The sequence below is a fragment of the Phocoena sinus genome, chromosome 7 (genome assembly GCF_008692025.1).
Source record: "Phocoena sinus isolate mPhoSin1 chromosome 7, mPhoSin1.pri, whole genome shotgun sequence".
NCBI classification, from domain to species: Eukaryota; Metazoa; Chordata; class Mammalia; order Artiodactyla; family Phocoenidae; genus Phocoena; species Phocoena sinus.
Window position 1 is genome coordinate 66400334 of NC_045769.1, and position 12190 is coordinate 66412523.

A 12190-nucleotide genomic window follows, 5' to 3' on the forward strand; every position below is an offset into this window, starting at 1 on the left:
CTGATTATTTATTAAAAGTTATTACCTGTTACAGGTTATTTGTCAATTTGTCTAGATGATCTCCAAGGTCCCATTATCTCTAATATTAAAGATTCTATAAAACACATCTATCTTAGTCATAAGATAATAAAAAGTAGCTATTCTCTGAAGGTTGCTTAGACTTAAACTGTTAAACGAGTTATGCTACTTACGTTAACTTAGTCCATGAAAAGTGAGTTGTGCTATCCTAGTCAGGATCCTCATTACTCTGATTCCATACAAATGATATTAAATTATCTGTTGATCACTTGGTTGATACAAGAAGCCTGTTCATCTATAGCATCACGCAAATTCAAAGAAACATATCAAAAAAAAAAAAAAAAGACCTCCTTTGGGTTCCTGAAAGGAAAAAACATTCAGGTACAAGGTCCTCTTATAAAAACCATAAAGTTATTTTACTGTCCTTTGCCTTAAAGGGCAAGCATAGCTGTGCAGCATAATCTTACCTATGTGTGAGTTTGTAATGTGAACAGGATCATGCATAAAGATAGATATTAATCTTTTTTCCTCACAATCATTCATAACCAAATGCTAAATATACATCTTTCATTTTCTTATGCTCAGCATACCCAGAAGAAAGCAAGCTTTGGAGTTGTAATAATTAAAAACACTGTCTTTTCTCTAGGTATCCTTCATAGAAACCATTCACTATTTTGATGGGCAGATATTATGTTCCAGTCAAGAGGCAGAAAACTTGTAGAAAGGTTTACACATTGTCTAAGTTCCAGACACATAGAGAACCCATTAGAATTTTAGTATAGCTTCAGGTTTCCCTTGAAAGCTTGATCCTTTCAATAAAAAAGCAATGATGAGCCTTTCCTCTTTCAACAGGTCTTTCAGTTATAAAAGCATCAACTTCAAGAACTAGGCATTAATATTGCTAATGAATGGCTATTATGGTCAAGTTTCCAATCCAGTTAAAACTTATATAACACTGGTCTTTTCTCTGCCCTCTCATGTGACCATTGAGTTGTTATTCTTTGTAGTACCTTTCATCTGCAATAATTCAACTCTTTCACCTCTCCTTTTAGACTCTCCACCTCGTTTACAATTCTATCTCTGAATAGATTTATCCTCCTTTGGTACTATATCTTAATTTCTTTCTTTCTTTCCCTTCATATATCAGATCTTGCTATTGATAGTCCTGCTTTATTCACTGAATGTTATCTTTATATGCTACTTGAGCTACGTGTGTTGTTTTTTTAATTTAACAACTCATTCAGTTGCTGTGAAGCTGGTCCATAAATGGTATAGTACTTGAAAAATATTTTTTCGTTCAATATTGAACAAAAACTAATTAAAGTCTATTTTTATAAAACTGACAAATGTTAAGAATATTTAGCTATTAATCCTGATACAGACAATACCTCCTAGCATTTCATACTTCAGGAAAAATCCTAATTTTCATAGTTAAAACATACATAATTAAAACAGTACATTTTACAGATGAATTACAGTAGAAAACAGCATGAAAATTTCTAAAGGTGCCTGTACATCTAATTACAAAATCACAACTATTCACTGTTAAACATTAGAACTTGTTGTCATGACAAAAATCAGTGGCTACAAAGTACTTAGTGTCTTACAATTCTCTAGGAAACCGTTTGATAGCTCTTATCATTATAAGATAAGTTTATTTATTACCTCAGTGCAAATTAACCCAGATAATGTCACAATTCTTAAAATATATTAACACATTGTAACCAAAGCAAACAGCTATAAATTTAACTTTGCCTCTTTGTAAACCATTTCTATATTCACTTGACAACTAACAGTACTCAACACAGAGGAAAAATTTTAAAAATTTCATATGTAATGTGAAAAATTTAGGTATACAGTCCCTTGTCTAATGAGTGCATGTGTCCAGATATAGAGTCATTAATACCACCATTCTCTTTCATGGAAGAAGATGAATCTATGTAGTCACCATCATTATAATCCTCACTTGGAAATATCTAGAAGGCAGATTGAGAAAAATATGCACTGAACTGGAACTCAAGACAACTAGTTTTTAATCTGAGCTCTGCTAATAAATACCTACATTACATTCAAAAAAAATCTTGATATATATGGACCAATTTTCCAGAATGTACAATAAGTAATGTGGCCAAGGTGGCTCCCTCAGGGGAGTGACTTCAGTGACTTTACACTGTGGAGAAATGCACTCCAGTAAAATATTCTAGACAAGTATGGTAGGCAGAATAATGTCTCCCCACAGATGGCCATATCCTGAAAACTGTGACTATGTTAGGTTATAGTGCAAACAAGCATTAAGTCTACAGATAGAATTAAGGTTGCTAATCAGTTGGATCTGAGATAGGAGAGTCTCTTAGATTATCCAGGTGGACCAAATGTAATAAGGGTCCTTACAACATGGAAGAGGGAGGCAGTAAAATTAGCATTAGAGTGACAGATCATGAGAAAAGCTTGCTAGCTATTGTTGGCTTTCAACATACAAGAGGACCACAAGTGAAAAACTATGGGCCAAATCTAGAAACCAAAAACGCTAGGAAATAGATTCTCCTCTTGAGCCTCCAGAAGGAACGCAGCCAAACTGTCACCCTGATTTTAACCCAGGGAAAATCATTTGACTTCTGACCTCCAAAAAGTTTGATAATAAATTTGTTTTAATCCACGAAGTTTGTGATGATTTATTATAGAGCAATAAGAAATAAATACATCATCATTAAACAGCAGCATAACAAATACTGAAGACGGAAAAGGAAAGTCAGTTTCCAAATTACTACAATGTATTAATAAAATGTCCACTTTTCAGAAAAAATTAGAATATATGCAAAGAAATAGAAAAATGTGACCCATACACAGTAAAAACAGTGGGCAACAGAAACTGTGAGAGGCCCCAGATGTCACATTCAATTGACATAGGCTTCAAAGAAGCTATTATAAACATGTTAAAAGAACTAAAAGGAACCACTTAAAGAAGATATGAAGACAAGGTCACAAATAGAGAATAAAGAATCAAATGGAAATACTTCAGTTGAAAAGTAAAGTAACCCAAAGGAGGGAAAAAAAAATCACATAAAGAGATCAATAGTTTATTTGAATTGGCAGAAGAAAGAATCAAGAAACAAAGACAGATCAATAGAGGTTATACAATATGAAGAATAGAGAAAAAAGTCGTAGAAATGAATAAAGCCTCAGAGAAATATGAGACACCATTAAATGCACCACATATACATAATGGAATGTACTAGCAGGAGAGTAAAGAGAAAAAGCAGGAAAAAAATTTAGAAAATTAGTAACTGGAGCTTTGGAGGTCGGCGGGAAGATGGCGGAAGAGTAAGACGTGGAGATCGCCTTCCTCCTCACGGATACACCAGAAATACATCTACACGTGGAACAATTCCTACAGAACACCTACTGAAGGCTGGCAGAAGACCTCAGAGCTCCCAAAAGGCAAGAAACTCCCCACGTACCTGGGTAGGGCAAAAGAAAAAAGAAAAAACAGAGACAAAAGAATAAGGATGGCACCTGCACCAGTGGGAGGGAGCTGTGAAGGAGGAAAAGTTTCCACACACTAGGAAGCCCCTCCGCGGGCGGAGACTGCGGGAGGCGGAGGGGGGAGCTTCGGGACCGCGGAGTGGTGCACAGCGACGGGTGTGGAGGGCAAAGCGGGGAGATTCCTGCACAGACGATCGGTGCCGACCGGCACTCACCAACCCGAGAGGCTTGTCTGCTCACCCGCCGGGGCGGGCGGGGCTGCGAGCTGAGGCTCGGGTTTCGGTTTTGGACGGAGCGCAGGGAGAGGACTGGGGTTGGCGGCTTGAGCATAGCCTGAAGGGGTTGGTGCGCCACGACTAGCCGGGAGGGAGTTCGGGGAAAAGCCTGCACCGGCCGAAGAGGCAAGAGACTTTTTCTTCCCTCTTTGTTTCCTGGTGTGCGAGGAGAGGGGTTTAAGAGCGCTGCTTAAAGGAACTCCAGAGACGGGCGCGAGCCGCGGCTAAAAGCGCGAACCCCAGAGACGGGCGCGAGCCGCGGCTGAGGGCGCGAGCCCCCGAGACGGGCGCGAGCCGCGGCGGGAAGCGCGAGCCCCAGAGACGGGCGCGAGCCGCGGCTGAAACCGCGGACCCCAGAGACGGGCGGGAGACGCTGGGGCTGCTGCTGCCGCCACCAGGGGGGCTGTGTGCGAGCACAGGTCACTCTCCGCGCCCCTCTTCCGCGGAGCCTGTGCAGGCCGCCACTGCCAGGTTCCCGGGATCCAGGGACAACTTCCCCGGGAGTACGCACGGCGGGTCTCAGGCTGGTGCAGCGTCACGCCGGCCTCTGCCGCAGCGTCACGCCGCCTCTGCCGCCGCAGGCCCGCCCCGCACGCAGTGCCCCTCCTTCCCCCATCCCCCAACCCCCGGCCTGAGTGAGCCGGAGCTCCCGAATCAGCGGCTCCTTTAACCCCGTCCTGTCTGAGCAAAAAAACAGACGCCCTCCAGCGATCTGCGCGCAGGGGCAGGGCCGGGTACAAAGCTGAGCTCCTGTGAGCTGTGAGAGCAGGGAGGAGAGGGGGAGGTCTCTCCCGGCAGCCGCGGAGGCGGCGGATTGAAGCTCCACGATCAACTTGATGTGCCCTGCATTGTGGAATACCTGAATAGACAGGGAGTGATCCCAAATTGAAGAGGGGGAATTTAGGAGCGAGATCTGTGATTTTTTTCCCTTTTCCTCTTTTTGTGAATGTGTGCGTGTATGCTTCTGTGTGAGATCTTGTCTGTATACTCTTGCTTCCACCATTTGTCCTAGGGCTCTATCCGTCCATGGTTTTTTTTTTTTAAAAAAAAAATTTTTTTTTAATAATTTTAATTGTAATAACTTTATTGAACTTTACCTTCGTTCTTTCTTTCTTTCTTTCCTTCCTTCCTTCCCTCCTTTAGACAGCGAATCACCCCAGGTTGAGGAGGTGGTCTCTGGGAGCAGGATTTATGATTTTTCCCCCTTTGCCTCTCTTTGTGAACACGTATGTGTATGCTTCTGTGTAAGATTTTCTCTGTATAGCTTTGTTTCCAACATTTGTCCTAGGGTTCTATCTGTTCTTTTTTTTTTTTCTTTCTTTCTAAATATTTTTTAGTACAATAACTATATTATACTTTATTTTATTTTTACTGTATCTTCTTTCTTTCTGTCTTTCTTCCTTCCTTCCCTCCTTCCTTCTTCCCTTCCTCCCTCCCTCCCTCCTTTCTTTCCTTCTTTGCTTCTTTCTTCCTTCCTTCCTTTCCTCCTTTCCTTCTTTCTTTCCTCAAACTTCTACTAATTCTCTCTACATTTTCTCCTTCTTTCCCTCCTTCCTTCCTTCCTTCTCCCCTCCCTCCCTTTCTTTCCTTCTTTGCTTCTTTCTTCCTTCCTTCCTTTCCTCCTTTCCTTCTCTCTTTCCTCAAACTTCTACTAATTCTCTCTACATTTTCTCCTTCTTTCCCTCCTTCTTTCCTTCCTTCCTCCCTCCCTCCCTCCCTCCCTTCTTTCCTTCTTTGCTTCTTTCTTCCTTCCTTCCTTTCCTCCTTTCCCTCTTTCTTTCCTCATACTTCTACTAATTCTCTCTACATTTTCTCCTTCTTTCCCTCCTTCCTTCCTTCCTCCCTCCCTCCCTCCTTTCTTTCCTTCTTTGCTTCTTTCTTCCTTCCTTCCTTTCCTCCTTTCCTTCTTTCTTTCATCATACTTCTAATAATTCTCTCTACTTTTCCTCCCTTTTATTCTGAGCCGTGTGGATGAAAGGTTCTTGGTGCTCCAGCCCAGGAGGCAGGGCTCTGCCTCTGAGGTAGGAGAGCCAACTTCAGGACACTGATCAACAAGAGACCTCCCAGCTCCACATAATATTAAACGGTGGAAATCTCCCAGAGACCTCCATCTTAACACCAGCACCCAGTTTCACTCAACGACCAGCAAGCCACAGTGCTGGACAACCTATGCCAAACAACTAGCAAAACAGGAACACAACCCCACCCATTAGCAGAGAGGCTGCCTAAAATCATAACAAGGCCACAGACACCCCAAAACACACCACCAGACGTGAACCTGCCCACTAGAGAGACAAGATCCAGCCTCATCCAGCACAACACAGGCACTAGTCCCCTCCACCAGGAAGCCTACACAACCCGCTGAAACAACCTTAGCCACTGGAGACAGACATCAAAAACAACGGGAACTACGAACGTGCAGCCTGAAAAAGGAGACCCCAAACACAGTAAGATAAGCAAAATGAGAAGACAGAAAAACACACAGCAGATGAAGGAGCAAGATAAAAACCCACCAGACCTAACAAATGAAGAGGAAATAGGCAATCTACCTGAAAAAGAATTCAGAATAATGATAGTAAGGATGATCCGAAATCTTGGAAGTAGAATGGACAAAATGCAAGAAACAGTTAACAAGGACCTACAAGAACTAAAGATGAAACAAGCAACGATGAACAACGCAATAAATGAAATTAAAAGTACTCTAGATAGGATCAATAGCAGAATAACTGAGGCAGAAGAACGGATAAGTGACCTGGAAGATAAAGTAGTGGAAATAACTACTGCAGAGCAGAATAAAGAAAAAAGAATGAAAAGAACTGAGGACAGTCTCAGAGAGCTCTGGGACAACATTAAACGCACCAACATTCGAATTATAGGGGTTCCAGAAGAAGAAGAAAAAAAGAAAGGGACTGAGAAAATATTTGAAGAGATTATAGTTGAAAACTTCCCTAATATGGGAAAGGAAATAGTTAATCAAGTCCAGGAAGCACAGAGAGTCCCATACAGGATAAATACAAGGAGAAATACGCCAAGACACATATTAATCAAACTATCAAAAATTAAATACAAAGAAAGCATATTAAAAGCAGCAAGGGAAAAACAACAAATAACACACAAGGGAATCCCCATAAGGTTAACAGCTGATCTCTCAGCAGAAACCCTACAAGCCAGAAGGGAGTGGCAGGACATACTGAAAGTGATGAAGGAGAAAAACCTGCAACCAAGACTACTCTACCCAGCAAGGATCTCATTCACATTTGATGGAGAAATTAAAACCTTTACAGACAAGCAAAAGCTGAGAGAGTTCAGCACCACCAAACCAGCTTTACAACAAATGCTAAAGGAACTTCTCTAGATAAGAAATGCAAAAGAAGGAAACGACCTATAATAATGAACCCAAAACAATATAGAAAATGGGAATAGGAACATACATATCGATAATTACCTTAAATGTAAATGGACTAAATGCTCCCACCAAAAGACACAGATTAGCTGAATGGATACAAAAACAAGACCCTTATATATGCTGTCTACAAGAGACCCACCTCAGACCTAGAGACACATACAGACTGAAAGTAAGGGGATGGATAAAGATATTCCATGCAAATGGAAACCAAAAGAAAGCTGGAGTAGCAATTCTCATATCAGACAAAATAGACTTTAAAATAAGGACTATTAAAAGGGATAAAGAAGGACACTACATAATGATCAAGGGATCGATCCAAGAAGAAGATATAACATTTGTAAATATTTATGCACCCAACATAGGAGCACCTCAATACGTAAGGCAAATACTAACAGCCATAAAAGGGGAAATTGACAGTAACACATTCATAGTAGGGGACTTTAACACCCCACTTTCACCCATGGACAGATCATCCAAAATGAAAATAAATAAGGAAACACAAGCTTTAAATGATACATTAAACAAGATGGACTTAATTGATATTTATAGGACACTCCATCCAAAAACAACAGAATACACATTTTTCTCAAGTGCTCATGGAACATTCTCCAGGATAGATCATATCTTGGGTCACAAATCAAGCCTTGGTAAATTTAAGAAAATTGAAATTGTATCAAGTATCTTTTCTGACCACAACGCCATGAGACTAGATATCAATTACAGGAAAAGATCTGTAAAATATACAAACACATGGAGGCTAAACAATACACTACTTAATAATGAAGTGATCACTGAAGAAATCAAAGAGGAAATAAAAAAATACCTAGAAACAAATGACAATGGAGACACAACGACCCAAAACCTATGGGATGCAGCAAAAGCAGTTCTAAGGGGGAAGTTTATAGCAATACAAGCCCACCTTAAGAAGCAGGAAACATCTCGAATAAACAACCTAACCTTGCACCTCAAGCAATTAGAGAAAGAAGAACAAAAAAGCCCCAAAGCTAGCAGAAGGAAAGAAATCATAAAAATCAGATCAGAAATAAATGAAAAAGAAATGAAGGAAACGATAGCAAAGATCAATAAAACTAAAAGCTGGTTCTTTGAGAAGATAAACAAAATAGATAAACCACTAGCCAGACTCATCAAGAAAAAAAGGGAGAAGACTCAAATCAATAGAATTAGAAATGAGAAAGGAGAAATAACAACTGACACTGCAGAAATAAAAAAAATCATGAGAGATTACTACAAGCAACTCTATGCCAATAAAATGGACAATCTGGAAGAAATGGACAAATTCTTAGAAATGAACAACCTGCCAAGACTGAATCAGGAAGAAATAGAAAATATGAACAGACCAATCACAAACACTGAAATTGAAACTGTGATTAAAAATCTTCCAACAAACAAAAGCCCAGGACCAGATGGCTTCACAGGTGAATTCTATCAAACGTTTAGAGAAGAGCTAACACCTATCCTTCTCGAACACTTCCAAAATATAGCAGAGGGAGGAACACTCCCAAACTCATTCTACGAGGCCACCATCACCTTGATACCAAAACCAGACAAGGATGTCACAAAGAAAGAAAACTACAGGCCAATATCACTGATGAACATAGATGCAAAAATCCTCAACAAAATACTAGCAAACAGAATCCAACAGCACATTAAAAGGATCATACACCATGATCAAGTGGGGTTTATTCCAGGAATGCAAGGATTCTTCAATATACGCAAATCTATCAATGTGATAAACCATATTAACAAATTGAAGGAGAAAAACCATATGATCATCTCAATAGATGCAGAGAAAGCTTTTGACAAAATTCAACACCCATTTATGATAAAAACCCTCCAGAAAGTAGGCATAGAGGGAACTTTCCTCAACATAATAAAGGCCATATATGACAAGCCCACAGCAAACATCATCCTCAATGGTGAAAAACTGAAAGCATTTCCACTAAGATCAGGAACAAGACAAGGTTGTCCACTCTCACCACTCTTATTCAACATAGTTTTGGAAGTTTTAGCCACAGCAATCAGAGAAGAAAAGGAAATAAAAGGAATCCACATCGGAAAAGAAGAAGTAAAGCTGTCACTGTTTGCAGATGACATGATACTATACATAGAGAATCCTAAAGATGCTACCAGAAAACTACTAGAGCTAATCAATGAATTTGGTAAAGTAGCAGGATACAAAATTAATGCACAGAAATCTCTGGCATTCCTATATACTAATGATGAAAAATCTGAAAGTGAAATCAAGAAAACACTCCCATTTACCATTGCAACAAAAAGAATAAAATATCTAGGAATAAACCTACCTAAGGATACGAAAGACCTGTATGCAGAAAATTATAAGACACTGATGAAAGAAATTAAAGATGATACAAATAGATGGAGAGATATACCATGTTCTTGGATTGGAAGATTCAACATTGTGAAAATGACTCTACTACCCAAAGCAATCTACAGATTCAATGCAATCCCTATCAAACTACCGCTGGCATTTTTCACAGAACTAGAACAAAAAATTTCGCAATTTGTATGGAAACACAAAAGACCCCGAATAGCCAAAGCAATCTTGAGAACGAAAAAAGGAGCTGGAGGAATCAGGCTCCCTGACTTCAGACTATACTACAAAGCAACAGTAATCAAGACAGTATGGTACTGGCACAAAAACAGAAAGATAGATCAGTGGAACAGGATAGAAAGCCCAGAGATAAACCCACGCACATATGGACACCTTATCTTTGATAAAGGAGGCAGGAATGTACAGTGGAGAAAGGACAGCCTCTTCAATAAATGGTGCTGGGAAAACTGGACAGGTACATGTAAAAGTATGAGATTAGATCACTCCCTAACACCATACACAAAAATAAGCTCAAAATGGATTAAAGACCTAAATGTAAGGCCAGAAACTATCAAACTCTTAGAGGAAAACATAGGAAGAACACTCTATGACATAAATCACAGCAAGATCCTTTCTGACCCACCTCCTAGAGTAATGGAAATAAAAACAAAAATAAACAAATGGGACCTAATGAAACTTCAAAGCTTTTGCACAGCAAAGGAAACCATAATCAAGACCAAAAGACAACCCTCAGAATGGGAGAAAACATTTGCAAATGAAGCAACTGACAAAGGATTAATCTCCAAAATTTACAAGTAGCTCATGCAGCTCAATAACAAAAAAACAAACAACCCCATCCAAAAATGGGCAGAAGACCTAAACAGACATTTCTCCAAAGAAGATATACAGAATGCCAACAAACACATGAAAGAATGCTCAACATCATTAATCATTAGAGAAATGCAAATCAAAACTACAATGAGATATCATCTCACACCAGTCAGAATGGCCATCATCAAAAAATCTAGAAACAATAAATGCTGGAGAGGGTGTGGAGAAAAGGGGACACTCTTGCACTGCTGGTGGGAATGTGAATTGGTACAGCCACTATGGAGAACAGTATGGAGGTTCCTTAAAAAACTACAAATAGAATTACCATATGACCCAGCAATCCCAGTACTGGGCATATACCCTGAGAAAACCAAAATTCAAAAAGAGTCATGTACCAAAATGTTCACTGCAGCTCTATTTACAATAGCCCGGAGATGGAAAGAACCTAAGCGCCCATCATCGGACGAATGGATAAAGAAGATGTGGCACATATACACAATGGAATATTACTCAGCCTTAAAAAGAAATGAAATTGAGATATTTGTAATGAGATGGATAGACCTAGAGTCTGTCATACAGAGTGAAGTAAGTCAGAAAGACAAAGACAAATACCATATGCTAACACATATATATGGAATTTAAGGGGAAAAAATGTCATGAAGAACCTAGGGATAAGACAGGAATAGAGGCGCAGACCTACTGGAGAATGGACTTGAGGATATGGGGAGGGGGAAGGGTGAGTTTTGACAGGGCGAGAGAGAGTCATGGACATATACACACTAATAAACGTAGTAAGGTAGATAGCTAGGGGGAAGCAGCCGCAAGGCACAGGGATATAAGCTCGGGGCTTTGGGACAGCCTGGAGGGGTGGGAGGGGGAGAGTGGGAGGGAGGGAGACGCAAGAGGGAAGACACATGGGAGCACATGTATATGTATAGCTGATTCACTTTGTTATAAATCAGAAACTAACACACCATTGTAAAGCAATTATACCCCAATAAAGATGTTAAAAATAAATAAATAAATAAATAAATAAAAGAAAATTAGTAACTGAAAATGTCTCAATTTGATGAAAAACATTAATCTAAATATCCAAGAAGATCACTAAACTCCAAGTAGTCGTTTTATGTTGATTTTAGCCTTTGAAGAGTGATGCTATCAACTAGGGTTGCCTGGAGGCACTCATCTGGGCCCGTACTACCTGTGATGAGGCCCCACAGACATTTCCCTGGCTAGAGCCAATGTTGTGACTGGACCAGCCCCCGTGGTTTCTATGATTGCAAGATGCACCTCAGGAACAAACATCAGGGAACTTTGGAAGAAAAAAAAAAGTTTTATTACTCTCATGTCCCAAAGGATACAGGGCACACCTGGAGACACACCTGGGGCCACACAGTGAGGTCCCAGGTAGAGATAAAAGGAGAGCACAGAATTGGGGTTCTGCCTTTATTGGGATTGATGGTGGAGTGCCGAGGGGTTTGTAGGTTTGCTTTGTTGGTAATTTTACAACATAAGAATGGGAATTAAATTGCATGAAGGCACACAGGGTGTTTGGTCAGTTATCCAGGTCACCCATGGCTTTCTAAAAGGGAACTTTGAGTGGGGCAGCCTGGTGCTTTACCTAGTTGTGTAGAAAGAAATTATGTTTATTCAAAAATGAATGTCTTTGAAATGAATGTCTCAGTGATCAAAAGCTTAATGTCAGGCACTGACATTATAATCAAAAAAGCTAAATGTCAGATTATAGTAATATAAACACAAAGAACCACATCTAGATACATCATACAAAATATGCTGAAGGCCAAAGTCAAGAGAAAATTTTGA